Source organism: Muntiacus reevesi, chromosome 7, assembly GCF_963930625.1.
Source record: "Muntiacus reevesi chromosome 7, mMunRee1.1, whole genome shotgun sequence".
NCBI classification, from domain to species: Eukaryota; Metazoa; Chordata; class Mammalia; order Artiodactyla; family Cervidae; genus Muntiacus; species Muntiacus reevesi.
Window position 1 is genome coordinate 26,392,130 of NC_089255.1, and position 15,524 is coordinate 26,407,653.

General features: G+C 39.5%; 1 pseudogene; it reads left to right on the forward strand.

Moving 5' to 3' along the window:
- Positions 1-14,322: 14,322 nt before the first annotated feature.
- LOC136172577 (olfactory receptor 4K15-like) lies at positions 14,323-15,273 on the forward strand (annotated as a pseudogene).
- Positions 15,274-15,524: the final 251 nt, after the last annotated feature.

Here is a 15,524-nt window from a genome sequence, read left to right on the forward strand (position 1 = left end):
TTACATTCTGATTTGTCTTCTCATTCTGATTTCCCTCCCTCTTTCTTGGTCTTTGCTTGCAATCAACTGAATAAGTCTGAATATACTATTCCCAAAATGTTTAATTCCTTTGTCCTTCTTTGTACATAACCATCTTGACTTCAGCAGGCATATAAGGAACTCCTGAGGTATAGCTTCCAATTGCAACTACTCTCGTCTAGCCTTTATTCCCTCTAGTCATTTCCACAACCATCAGATGTATACTCCTAAACTATATTCTCTTATACTGAAATTGTCAGTAGCATTTCATTTCCCAACAAATCAATTACAGAATCCTCAGTTGGTTCAGTTTAGTTCAGTCGCTCAGTCGTGTCCAACTATTTGCGACCCCATGGACTGCAGCATGCTAGGCTTCCCTGTCCATCACCAACTCCCAGAGTTTACTCAAACTCATATCCATTGAGTTGGTGATGCCATCCAACCATCTCATCCTCTGTCATCCCCTTCTCCTCTGTCTTCAATCTTTCCCAGCATCAGGGTCCTTTCAAATGAGTCAGCTCTTTGCATCAGGTGGCCAAAGCAGTGGAGCTTCAGCTTCAACATCAGTCCTTCCAATGAATATTAAAGACTGATTTCCTTTAGGATAGACTGGTTGCATCCTAAGGGGTGCAGTCACTTGCAGTCCAAGGGACTCGCAAGAGTCTTCTCCAACACCACAGTTCAAAAGCATCAATTCTTCGGTGCTCAGATTTCTTTATAGTCCAACTCTCACATCCATACATGACTACTCAAAAAACCATAGCCTTGACTAGACAGACCTTTGTTGGCAAAGTAATGTCTCTGATTTTTAATATACTGTCTAGGTTGGTCATAATTTTTCTTCCAAGGGATAAGTGTTTTTTAATTTCATGGCTGCAATCACCATCTGCACTGGGTTTGGAGCCCCCCAAAATAAAGTCTGTCACTGTTTCACTGTTTCTCCATCTACTTGCCATGAAGTGATGGAATTGGATGCCATGATCTTTGTCTTCTGAATGTTGAGTTTTAAGCCAACTTTTTCACTCTCCTCTTTCACCCACATAAAGAGGCTCTTTTGTTCTTCTTCACTTTCTGCCATAAAGGTAGTGTCATCTGCATATCTGAGGTTATTGATATTTCTCCCAGTAATCTTGATTCCAGCTTGTGCTTCTTCCAGCCCAGCGTTTCTCATGATGTATTCTGCATATAAGTTAAATAAGCAGGGTGACAATATACAGCCTTGACGTACTCCTTTTCCTATTTGGAACCAGTCTGTTGGTCTGTGTCCAGTTCTAACTGTTGCTTCCTGACCTACATACAGATTTCTCAAGAGGCAAGTCAGGTTTTCTGGTATTCCCATCTCGTTCAGAATTTTCCAGTTTATTGTGATCCATACAGTCAAAGGCTTTGGTGTAGTCAATAAAACAGAAATAGATGTTTTTCTGGAACTCTCTTGCTTTTTCAATGATCCAGTAGATGTTGGAAATTTGATCTCTGGTTCCTCTGCCTTTTCTAAAACCAGCTTGAACATCTGGCAGTTCATGGTTCATGCATTGTTGAAGCCTGGCTTACAGAATTTTGAGCATTACTTTACTATTGTGTGAGAGATGAGTGCAATTGTGTGGTAGTTTGAGCATTCTTTGGCATTGCTTTTCTTTGGGATTGGAATGAAAACTGACCTTTTCCAGTCCTATGGCCACTGCTGAGTTTTCCAAATTTGCTGGAATATTGAATGCAGCATTTTCACAGCATCATATTTTAAGATGTGAAATAGCTCAATGAAACTAAGCCATGCCATGTAGGGCCACCAAGATGGATGGGTCATGGTGGAGAGTTCTGACAAAATATGGTCCACTGGAGAAGGGAATGGCAAACCACTTCAGTAGTCTTGCCTTGAAAACCCCATGAACAGTATGAAAAGGCAAAAAGATAAGACACTGAAAGATGAACTCCCCAGGTCGGTAGGTGCCCAATATGCTATGGGAGATCAGTGGAGAAATAACTCCAGAAAGAATGAAAAGACCGAGTCAAAGCAAAAACAATACCCAGTTGTGGATGTGACTGGTGATAGAAGCAAGGTCCAATGCTATAAAGAGCAATATTGCATAGGAACCTGAAATGTTAGGTCCATGAATCAAGGCAAATTGGAAGTGGTCAGAAAGGAGATGGCAAGAGTGAACATGGGCATTTTAGGAATCAGCGAACTAAAATAGACTGGAATTGGTGAATTTAACTCAGATGACCATTGTATGTACTACTGTGGGCAAGAATCCCTTAGAAGAAATGGAGTAGCCATCATAGTCAATGAAAGAGTTCACAATACAGTACTTGGATGCAATCTCAAAAATGACAGAATGATCTCTGTTCGTTTCCAAAGCAAACCAATCAATATCAAGGTAATCCAAGTCTATGCCCTGACCAGTAACACTGAAGAAGCTGAAGTTAAACAATTCTATGAAGACCTTTTAGAACTAACACCCAAAAAAGATGTCCTTTTCATTATAGGGGACTGGAATGCAAAAGTAGGTCTTCCCTTAAGTAATAAAAAAAATGTATGTTAGACTATCTTCTGATCAGTGGAAGCTCTGGTATTTTTATCTTTCTCTGGAAAGTCCTTACAGTGAGGCTTGCTTATTTTAAGGAGTTAAATTGAGAGATAAGATATTTCCTATTACAAGGAACATGCAAAAGAGATTAGCTTATTTATAAGGTTCCTTAGTCTGGTATTAGACTAACTAGATGGAATAGAAATTTCATGGAGTTATTTCAGAAGTATGCTGAAAAATCTCATTCCTTACCTTCTCTCACCCTTTTAGTGATATTTAAAAGGTATTTGTAAAAAAGATATTCATTAATATTTCTCTTCATAAATACATATTAAAAAGATGAAGAGCTTATTAGAAAATGGGCAAAAGACATGGAAAAGCAATTGTGGAGTGAAAAAAGTACAAATGGACAATTCAGGGATTAGTGGTTAACTCCACTAATAATCATTAAATACATTCATATGTCAGTGAGATGCATTTTCTTTTCTTTGGGGAGCTGTGTTGTGTGGCTTGTAGCATCTTAGTTTCCCAACCAGGGATTGAACCCAGGCCCACAGCACTGAAAGCATAGAGTCCTAACCACTGGACTGCCAGGGAATTCCCAAGATGCACTTTCATGTAGCAAATTAGCAAAATTAAAAAACCACAACTATAATACACTGTCTTGTCAAGAGAATGGTAGGTGAAGAATGGGCATTCTGATGTATCATTTTAGTGAGACAAATTTTGGTATAGTTAATTTAAAAACTCTGAAGTGCATAATTATAATGATGTATCCTAAATAAATAATGTATATAATCATAAAATTATGTTGCAGAAACCAGTACTCGAGAAACCAAACACCACACTTGGAGAGTTAGAGAACTCAGGTTTATTATACTGGCGGGCCCAGAGGAGTTAACAGTCCAAGCTCTGAGACCCAAACAAAGGGGTTACAGAGCTTTTATACATGGACAGGCATGATTAAGTGGGTTTGCCGGTTTGCAGGGGCTGGGCAATCGCAAAGAACAGGACAAGGGTGAGTGAGATAAGCTCCAGTTTCTAGTATTGTGAGTCCCCACTTTCTGAGACCTACATGATCCAGACTTTGCAAGGAGTAAGCTGAGTTACAGAGGCAGAAGGAGCAGGAAGTTATGTAAAATTTTAACTTTTCCTCTTCAGTTATAGCTAAATAAAAGCAAGGTTATTATACATTAATAATATAGAAAATTCAAAATGCCCATATGATAAAATACAACAAATATATTTTAAAAGTGGTATAAAATTATTGTATTGATCTAGGAGATATTTATTATATAAAGTTAAGTGGTAGGTTTAAAATAATATGTACTGTGTATATAATGGTATAACTTTTATATATACAGTTATCTCTGTATTCTCATTACAGATAATTTTTATTCTTATTCCTTACTTGACTTTTCTAAATTAAAACATAGAATCTTATTAATTAAAAAATGGTTTACCTTTTTTCTGATTGGAAAGATAATATATACTTATTGCAGAGCAACAACAACAACAAAAAAACTTCAGCAAACACAGAAATGTATAAGGGATAAATTTATTGCATTCTTTCACTCAGAGATAACCACTGTTAACGCTTTAGGGTAGACCTTTATAAGTTTTTCTGTGTATATAACACTAGCAAGAGTTGTGTATACAGACGATTTCAGTACACAGGTCTCAGATTGCTCTAAAAAGTTTCCTTAGTTTCAGATAAAGAAACAGAAGCTTGAGTAATTAAGAGTACTACTTTATCTGACTGCAGGTTTTACTAGGTATCTGTGGAAAGGAGCATGATGACCTTGAATTCTTAAGTTGGACAGTCAAAAGGGGAAAGATCCACTGAGTTGGTAGACAAGTGAAGCTAAGGAAATAAGTGAAGTGTAGTGATAGTCACTCGGTTGTGGCTGACTTTGTGACTACAGAGACTGTACTCTGTTCGTGGAATTCTCCAAAGATAGACTTTATTTACTATTTTGATTATTTTGCCTAAGGTGAAAAATGGTCTCTGTGTAAAGAGGTGCCACTAAAGTGCGTGGAATAACCACTCTCTTAAGTGCTGCTGCTGCTGCTAAGGCGCTTCAGTCATGTCCGACCCTGTGCGATCCCATAGACGGCCGCCCACCAGGCTCCCCCGTCCCTGGGATTCTCCAGGCAAGAACACTGGAGTGGGTTGCCATTTCCTTCTCCAATGCAGGAAAGTGAAAAGTGGAAGTGAAGTCGTTCAGTCGAGTCCGACTCTCAGCGACCCCATGGACTGCAGCCCACCAGGCTCCTCTGTCCGTGGGATTTTCCAGGCAAAGTACTGAGTGGGTTGCCATTGCCTTCTCCTCTCTTAAGTGGGATGATATAAAATATCACACTTTGGTATTTAAGTACTACAGTAATTAACACATGCAAATGTTTTATCATAGGTGGAACAAAGGCATTGTACCTAACAACTACTGAATAGCTTTCATGGGCCAAGTATTGTTAGAAGTTTAACAGAGGTGGACCTTATGAGGCCTTCCCAAATAGGCCTTTCCCCACAGCCTCTGACTTAGCTACTCTCTGAAGTACCTAGATAATAGTATTTGATGCACATTTCCTGAGTTGTCTTATCCAATGGAAAATGTTAAGTACTTGATGACCAGGAGCACATAGCCCCAGGCCTCCTGGGGCCTAAGGACTGATACTGGTTTTTTTTTTTTTTTTTTTAATATTTTTTTATTAGTTGGAGGCCAATTACTTCACAACATTTCAGTGGGTTTTGTCATACATTGACACGAATCAGCCATAGAGTTACACGTATTCCCCATCCCGATCCCCCCTCCCACCTCCCTCTCCACCCAACTCATCTGGGTCCTCCCAGTGCACCAGGCCTGAGCACTCGTCTCATGCATCTCACCTGGGCTAGTGATCTGTTTCACCATAGATAATATACATGCTGTTCTTTTGAGACATCCCACCCTCACCTTCTCCCACAGAGTTCAAAAGTCTGTTCTGTACTTCTGTGTCTCTTTTTCTGCTTTGCATATAGGGTTATCATTATCATCTTTCTAAATTCCATATATATGTGTTAGTATGCTGTAATGTTCTTTATCTTTCTGGCTTACTTCACTCTGTATAATGGGCTCCAGTTTCATCCATCTCATTAGAACTGATTCAAATGAATTCTTTTTAACAGCTGAGTAATATTCCATGGTGTATATGTACCACAGCTTCCTTATCCACTCATCTGCTGATGGGCATCTAGGCTGCTTCCATGTCCTGGCTATTATAAACAGTGCTGCGATGAACATTGGGGTGCACGTGTCTCTTTCAGATCTGGTTTCCTCGGTGTGTATGCCCAGAAGTGGTATTGCTGGGTCATATGGCAGTTCTATTTCCAGTTTTTTAAGAAATCTCCACACTGTTATCCATAGTGACTGTACTAGTTTGCATTTCCACCAGCAGTGTAAGAGGGTTCCCTTTTCTCCACACCCTCTCCAGCATTTGTTGCTTGTAGACTTTTGGATAGCAGCCATCCTGACTGGCGTGTAATGGTACCTCATTGTGGTTTTGATTTGCATTTCTCTAATAATGAGTGATGTTGAGCATCTTTTCATGTGTTTGTTAGCCATCTGTATGTCTTCTTTGGAGAAATGTCTGTTTAGTTCTTTGGCCCATTTTTTGATTGGGTCATTTATTTTTCTGGAATTGAGCTTCAGGAGTTGCTTGTATATTTTTGAGATTAATCCTGTGTCTGTTTCTTCATTTGCTATTATGTTCTCCCAATCTGAGGGCTGTCTTTTCACCTTGCTTATAGTTTCCTTTGTAGTGCAGAAGCTTTTAAGTTTCATTAGGTCCCATTTGTTTAGTTTTGCTTTTATTTCCAATATTCTGGGAGGTGGGTCATAGAGGACCCTGCTGAGATTTATGTTGGAGAGTGTTTTGCCTATGTTCTCCTCTAGGAGTTTTATAGTTTCTGGTCTTACATTTAGATCTTTAATCCATTTTGAGGTTATTTTTGTGTATGGTGTTAGAAAGTGTTCTAGTTTCATTCTTTTACAAGTGGTTGACCAGTTTTCCCAGCACCACTTGTTAAAGAGGTTGTCTTTTTTCCATTGTATATCCTTGCCTCCTTTGTCAAAGATAAGGTGTCCATAGGTTCGTGGATTTATCTCTGGGCTTTCTATTCTGTTCCATTGATCTATATTTCTGTCTTGTGCCAGTACCATACTGTCTTGATGACTGTGGCTTTGTAGTAGAGTCTGAAGTCAGGCAGGTTGATTCCTCTAGTTCCATTCTTCTTTCTCAAGATTACTTTGGCTATTCGAGGTTTTTTGTATTTCCATACAAATTGTGAAATTATTTGTTCTAGTTCTGTGAAAAATACCATTGGTAGCTTGATAGGGATTGCATTGAATCTATAGATTGCTTTGGGTAGAATAGCCATTTTGACAATATTGATTCTTCCAATCCATGAACACGGTATGTTTCTCCATCTGTTTGTGTCCTCTTTGATTTCTTTCATCAGTGTTTTATAGTTTTCTATGTATAGGTCTTTTGTTTCTTTAGGTAGATATACTCCTAAGTATTTTATGCTTTAGGTTGCAATGGTGAATGGTATTGTGTCCTTAATTTCTCTTTCTGTTTTTTCATTGTTAGTATACAGGAATGCAAGGGATTTCTGTGTTTTAATTTTATATCCTGCAACTTTACTATATTCATTGATTAGCTCTAGTAATTTTCTGGAAGAGTCTTTAGGGTTTTCTATGTAGAGGATCATGTCATCTGCAAACAGCCAGAGTTTCACTTCTTCTTTTCCTATCTGGATTCCTTTTACGTCTTTTTCTGCTCTGATTGCTGTGGCCAAAACTTCCAACACTATGTTGAATAGTAGTGGTGAGAGTGGGCATCCTTGTCTTGTTCCTGATTTCAGAGGAAATGCTTTCAATTTTTCACCATTGAGGGTGATGCTTGCTGTGGGTTTGTCATATATAGCTTTTATTATGTTGAGGTATGTTCCCTCTATTCCTGCTTTCTGGAGAGTTTTAATCATAAATGAGTCTTGAATTTTGTCAAAGGCTTTCTCTGCATCTATTGAGATAATCATATGGTTTTTATCTTTCAATTTGTTAATGTGGTGTATTACATTGATTGATTTGTGGATATTAAAGAATCCTTGCATTCCTTGGATAAAGCCCACTTGGTCATGGTGTATGATTTTTTTAATATGTTGTTGGATTCTGTTTGCTAGAATTTTGTTAAGGATTTTTGCATCTATGTTCATCAGTGATATTGGCCTGTAGTTTTCTTTTTTTGTGGCATCTTTGTCTGGTTTTGGAATTAGGGTGATGTTGGCCTCATAGAATGAGTTTGGAAGTTTACCGTCTTCTGCATTTTTCTAGAAGAGTTTGAGTAATATAGGTGTTAGCTCTTCTCTGAATTTTTGGTAGAATTCAGCTGTGAAGCCATCTGGTCCTGGACTTTTGTTTCCTGGAAGATTTTTGATTATAGTTTCGATTTCCTTGCTTGTGATGGTTCTGTTAAGATCTTCTATTTCTTCCTGGTTCAGTTTTGGAAAGTTATACTTTTCTAAGAATTTGTCCATTTCATCCAAGTTGTCCATTTTATTGGCATAGAGTTGCTGGTAGTAGTCCCTTATGATCCTTTGTATTTCAGTGTTGTCTGTTGTGATCTCTCCATTTTCATTTCTTATTTTGTTAATTTGGTTCTTCTCTCTTTGTTTCTTAATGAGTCTTGCTAATGGTTTGTCACTTTTGTTTATTTTTTCAAAAAACCAGCTTTTAGCTTTGTTGATTTTTGCTATGGTCTCTTTAGTTTCTTTTGCATTTATTTCTGCCCTAATTTTTAAGATTTCTTTCCTTCTGCTCACCCTGGGGTTCTTCATTTCTTTCTTCTCTAATTGCTTTAGGTGTAGAGTTAGGTTATTTATTTGGCTTTTTTCTTGTTTCTTGATGTAAGCCTGTAATGCTATGAACCTTCCCCTTAGCACTGCTTTTACAGTGTCCCATAGGTTTTGGGTTGTTGTGTTTTCATTTTCATTCATTTCTATACATATTTTGATTTCTTTTTTGATTTCTTCTATGATTTGTTGGTTATTCAGAAGCGTGTTATTTAGGCTCCATATGTTTGAATTTTTAACAATTTTTTTTTCCTGTAATTGAGATCTAATCTTACTGCACAGTGGTCAGAAAAGATGACTGGAATGATTTCAATTTTTCTGAATTTTCCAAGACCAGATTTATGGCCCAGGATGTGATCTATTCTGGAGAAGTTTCCGTGTGCACTTGAGAAAAAGGTGAAGTTGATTGTTTTGGGGTGAAATGTCCTATAGATATCAATTAAGTCTAGCTGGTCCATTGTATCATTTAAGGTTTGTGTTTTCTTGTTGATTTTCTGTTTAGTTGATCTATCCATAGTTGTGAGTGGGGTATTAAAATCTCCCACTATTATTGTGTTACTATTAATTTCCTCTTTCATACTCATTAGCATTTGCCGTACATATTGCGATGCTCTTAGGGTTGGTGCATATATATTTATAATTGTTATATCTTCTTCTTGGATTGATCCTTTGATCATTATGTAGTGTCCTTCTTTGTCTCTTTTCACATCCTTTATTTGAAAGTCTATTTTATCTGATATGAGTATTGCGACTCCTGCTTTGTGTTGGTCTCCATTTGCGTGAAATATTTTTTTCCAGCCCTTCACTTTTAGTCTGTATATGTCTCTGGTTTTGAAGTGGGTCTCTTGTAGACAGCATATATAGGGGTCTTGTTTTTGTATCCATTCAGCCAATCTTTGTCTTTTGGTTGGGGCATTCAACTCATTTACATTTAAGGTAATAATTGATAGGTGTGGTCCTGTTGCCATTTACTTTGTTGTTTTGGGTTCACGTTTATACAACCTTTCTGCATTTCCTGTCTAGAGAATATCCTTTAGCATTTGTTGAAGAGCTGGTTTGGTGGTGCTGAATTCTCTCAGCTTTTGCTTGTCTGTAAAGCTTTTGAATTCTCCTTCATATCTGAATGAGATCCTTGCTGGGTACAGTAATCTAGGTTGTAGATTATTCTCTTTCATTACTTTCATTATGTCCTGCCATTCCCTTCTGGCCTGGAGGGTTTCTATTGATAGATCAGCTGTTATCCTTATGGGAATCCCTTTGTGTGTTATTTGTTGTTTCTCCCTTGCTGCTTTTAGTATTTGTTCTTTGTGTTTGATCTTTGTTAATTTGATTAATATGTGTCTTGGGGTGTTTCGCCTTGGGTTTATCCTGTTTGGGACTCTCTGGGTTTCTTAGACTTGGATGGCTATTTCCTTCCCCATTTTAGGGAAGTTTTCAGCTATTATCTCCTCGAGTATTTTCTCATGGCCTTTCTTTTTGTCTTCTTCTTCTGGGATTCCTATGATTCGAATGTTGGGGCGTTTCGCATTGTCCCAGAGGTCCCTCAGTTTGTCCTCATTTCTTTTGATCCTTTTTCTTTTTTCCTCTCTGCTTCATTTATTTCCACCATTTTATCTTCTACCTCACTTATCCTATCTTCTGTCTCCGTTATTCTACTCTTGGTTCCCTCCAGAGTGTTTTTGATCTCATTCATTGCATTATTCATTTTTAATTGACTCTCTTTTATTTCTTCTAGGTCTTTATTAAACATTTCTTGCATCTTTTCAATATTTGTCTCCAGGCTATTTACCTGTAACTCCATTTTGTTTTCAAGATTTTGGATCATTTTTATTATCATTATTCTAAATTCTTTTTCAGATAGATTCCCTATCTCCTCCTCTTTTGTTTGACTTGGTGGGCACTTGTCATGTTCCTTTACCTGTTGGGTATTTCTCTGCCTTTTCATCTTGTTTAGATTGCTGTGTCTGGAATGGGCTTTCTGTATTCTGGAGGTCTGTGGTTCCTTTTTATTGTGGAGTTTTTACCCGGTGGGTGGGGTTGGACGGTTGGCTTGTCAAGGTTTCCTGGTTAAGGAAGCTTGTGTCAGTGTTCTGGAGCGTGGAACTTGATTTCTTCTCTTTGAAGAGCAATGGAGTGCCCAGTAATGAGTTTTGAGATGGGTCTATGTGATAGGTGTGACTTTGGGCAGTCTGTATGTTGACTTTCAGGGCTATGTTCCTGCGTTGCTGGGGAATTTGTGTGGTATGTCTTGCTCTAAAACTTGTTGGCTCTTGTGTGGTGGTTGGTTTCAGTGTAGGTATGGAGGCTTTTGGACAGTCTCTTATTACTTAAAGTTCCATGTAGTCAGGAGTTTTCTGGTGTTCTCAGGTTTTGGGCTTAAATGTCCTGCCTCTGGATTTCAGTTTTATTCTTCCTGTAGTCTCAGGACTTCTCCAACTATACAGCACTGATAATAAAACTTCTAGGTTAATGGCAAAAAGATTCTCCCCCGTTAGGGACTCCCAGAGAGGTTCACAGAGTTACATGAAGAAGAGGACAGGGAGGAGGGAAATAGAGATGAGCAGGAGGAGAAAAAGGGGGACTCTAGAGGAGAGAGACAGATCTACACAGTCGTCTGTTCCTAGAGTGTTCTCTGTAGCCCAGACACCCACAAAGATTCACAGAATTGGATTGGGAAGAGAAGGGGAAAGGAGGAAATAGAGGTGTTCTGAGGTAGAAAACAGAGAGTCAAGATTGGGAGAGAATAATCTCTCCTCCTGAATAAAAATGGAAACTGAATATTGGATTCTTAAATGTTCACAGTTTATATCATATACTGAAGAACAGAAATTAAAAATCTAGAGTAGAGGTTAGACTCTTAAAAATACTATATTAAAAACAAAAACAGAAACAGGAGGAAAGGAGGAAATAGAGGTGTTCTGAGGTAGAAAACAGAGAGTCAAGATTGGGAGAGAATAATCTCTCACTCCTGAATAAAAATGGAAACTGAATATTGGATTCTTAAATGTTCACAGTTTATATCATATACTGAAGAACAAAAATTAAAAATCTAGAGTAGAGGTTAGACTCTTAAAAATACTATATTAAAAACAAAAACAAAAACAAAAACACCCCCCATAAAATTTTTAGAAATATATATGAGGTTCAGTTTCAAAATAGGGCTTCTCTTCTTTTATTTCCTTTCTTCTTTGTAAGGTTATAGTGTATTGAAAATGAATAATTAAGGAGGAATAGAGGAGTACTAGATGACTTTAAAAGAAATAAGAGAAAAAGAAAAATAGAAAATAGAAGAGAAGAAGGGAAAAGAAAAAAAAAAAGAGAAAAAAAGAGGAAAAAAAAATTTTCCCTAACTAAAAAAATCGTAAGAATTTATGAAAATGAAAGTTAAGGAGTAATGGGGGAGTAATAGGGAATTTTAAAGGAAAATAAAAGAGAAAAAATAAAAAAGAAAAAATAAAATAAAATAATTTTTTTTTTCTTACTTAAAAAAAAAGATAAAAAGTAAAAATATATCTAGGAATTTCTCTGGAGCTGTTGCGGTCAGTGTGGGTTCGGCTCAGTTTCAGACAGCTCCTCATTCCAGCTTACACTTCTCAATATCTACAGGCCCCTTGTGGTGTGGTCAGTGTTTCCTACAGGGATTTTAATCTGTTGCACCAGTTCCTTCTGAAGCGGTTCCCTTTGTTTATTTGGCTTCTGTTTGCTGGTCTCTTCAGGGCCTCATTTCCGCCCTGACATAGGCAGGCGGAGGTGGACTCTTATTCTGGTAGCTAGTTCCGTCGCGCTGCAGGGCGGGGCTGGCGCTGCGGGGCGAGGCAGGCGCTGTTCAGGCTCCGGCTGCTCTATATGGAGTGCGCCCGCGCTGCGCGTGGTTCCAGCCCTTGGGTGTTCCGCAAAAAGTCGGAACAGAAAGCTTATCCTGGTCTTTGTGCCTTCCCCGTCAGAGCGGTCCAGGCAGCCAGGGGCTTGACGGGCGCACTCTCCCCGGGTGTGAGCGCCCACTCCCTTCCGCGGTCCCAGTCTCAGATTACGCCGGCGCCAGTCCGGTGCGTGCGCCTTCTGCCCTCCGCGTCCCCAGCCCCAGTCCCTGCCTGCGCCGGTCAGGTGCCTGCGCCCTGTGTCTCACCGGGACCCTCCCAGCGGATGTCGACCATCCAAAATCTCGGTCCCTTTGTTCTGCGAACAGCCGGCAGTGTGTTCGGGCCGGTTAATTTTCTCTCTCTTTTGCTCTCCCACAGTTCAAGCTGGGAACTCACAAAAGCTCCCTCCGATTGTCCTCAGGGCACTCAGGCCCAGACCCTGCCCCAAGCAATGCCGCCGGCTCCTCTCCGTTCCGCCCCCATTTGCTGGTTGCGGATGCAGGCGTCTGGGGTACTTTTCTGCTGGGAGTTGCTTTTAGGCTCGTAATCTGTGGGTTTTATTTATTGTTTCTCTCCCAGTCAGGTTGCCCTCTGAGAGTCAAACACTTCCCCCAGGCCCGCCAGTGCGAGGGTTTCCCGGAGTCTGGGAACGTCCTCTATTAAGACCCTTCCCAGGACGGATCTCCGTCCTTAGCTCTTTTGTCTCACTTTTTATCTTTTATGTTTTGTCCTACCTCCTTTCGAAGACGATGGGCTGCTTTTATGGTCACCTGATGACCTCAGCTAGTGATCAGAAGTTGTTTTGTGACGTTTGCTCTGCGTTCAGTTATTCTTTTGATGAATTTCTAGGAGAGAAAGTGGTCTCCCCATCCTACTCCTCCGCCATCTTGGCTCCTGACCCCGGACAGATACTGTTAACCCCTATGACACTGCTCTGTTACCTTGCCATCAGCCATTCAGAGGATTGTGCATGGGATGGATAATCACAAACCTTGTCACCCTTCTCCCTCATCTGGCTTTTAAAAATGCCTATATTTTTGTTCTCGAGTCACCGGTCTCCTTTCATGGCCCTTCTATAAAGCTTTCTCTGCTACAAACTCTGATATTTTGGTTTGTTTGACCTCTCTGTGTGTCAGGCGCATGAACTTGGTCTAACATTAAGTGTTTTATCTATTAATATTATATAGATATTCCCTACAATCCAAAAATAGGGCATAGCAGTGAAATGTTTGCAAGCAAAAATGGCATAAAGTGAATCAATAATTACCTTAGGACATAACTTGCTAATGGATGCACAAATGATCTGAGATAAAACACAGATGCTCACAGATACAGTTCACAGGTATGGTGGCCATATGCTAAGAACCTAAGTGTAGTCCTGGGAAGAAGCGTGGCAGTGCCACTTCTTGTTATTCAAGGATCCTGAAGCCTCTATAACAACTCACTGTAAAACAAATGCCAAACACTATTTTTGCTTTTCTCCTTTTTTTACAAAAGCAAAAGTCTTCTTTGAATTTAAGTTAGCAAAACAGACACTAATATGTCTTTTTCTGTAAAGCAAACTTTCAATAAGCAAGGGACACTTGTAATTCTTTTAATCTTTAAAAAAAATTCTATGAGTCATATATTATTATTTTCTCCAGTTCACAGTTGCAAAAAGTGAAGCCTGGAGAGCTTAATTAATATATCCAAGGTCATATTGCTAGAAATTACAAGACATAGTATTTGAAAGCTGTCAGTATGAGTCTATAGTTTCTTTCCTGTTTCAGGAATTGTGATGACTGGTAAACTTCTATTTTTAGAATAAAACTCTCATGCTCCAATGCAGAGATGAAAGCCAAGTTATCCAGTCATTAAAAAATAAATGATTGTATACAACATGTATTTAATGTGCTAATAAGGAATGTAAATATGTTGAAAGGGATTTGACACCAAGTTTGGCCTTGCTCATTTTCTCTCCCAATCTTATGATGTATATCTATTTCACTTTACAGGAACATTTCTGATCCAATCTCAGAAATTTGAAACCATGGACCAAGAAAATAATTCAGGAGTGACTGAATTTGTATTGCACAGTCTTTCAGGTTCTCGAGAGCTACAACTTTTCTATTTTGCATTTTTTACACTCTTCTATTTATCTATTGTGCTGGGGAACCTCCTCATAGTGCTCACAGTCTTCTCTGAACCTTCCCTACACACACCCATGTACTTTCTACTCAGTAACCTCTCCTTCACTGATGTGTGTCTGTCCACCTTTGCTACTCCCAAAATGATTGCTGACTTCCTCGTGGAGCACAAGACCGTCTCCTTTGAAGGCTGTATGGACCAGATATTCTTCCTGCACGTCTTTGCCGGTGGTGAGATGATGCTCCTTGTGGCCATGGCATATGATAGATACGTGGCCATATGTCGCCCCCTGCATTATGCCACCATCATGAATGTGCGCAAGTGCATAAGCCTCGTGGTGGGCTCCTGGCTCATTGGGGTTCTGCACTCGGTAAGTCAGTTGGTCTTCACAGTGAACCTCCCATTCTGTGGCCCCAACAGAGTGGACAGTTTTTTCTGTGACCTTCCCCTGGTTATCAAACTTGCCTGCACAGACCCCTTCACTCTTGAGGTCCTGATGCTCTCAGACGGCGGTCTAATGGCCACGTGCTCCTTCGTGCTCTTGCTGGCCTCCTACACGGTCATCCTGCTCACTGTGCGGCGGCATTCCTCAGCGGGCATGGCCAAGGCAAGGGCCACCCTGAGCGCCCACATCGCCGCAGTGACCCTCTTCTTTGGGCCCTGCATCTTCATTTATGCCTGGCCTTTTAGCAGTCTCCCAGTGGATAAGTTTCTCTCAATATTTTATACAGTTTTTACTCCTCTTTTAAATCCCTTGATCTACACCTTGAGAAATAAGGAAGTAATATCAGCAATGCAAAAACTAAGGCACCGACAGGTGAGATCCTAACGGTCTCCCAGTGCTCCTTTGTGACCACCACAGCCCATAATAATAGCCGGGTTCGTGTACCTTCTTCTGTGAATTACTGTTTTGTCTCAAATACCACAGGACACATTTTCTTCCTTTTCATATTTTTTGCTTATGGAACAGTAAACTAGCGACCTTAGATAACAGAAGAATAGGGCACCCTGTCTGTTGCTTGTGAAATGATTTTTTTAATTTCATGGCAAAATTATTCTCATAGTGTTGGGAAGGGCTGTTTTTTTCCTATTACCCCTTGTGAG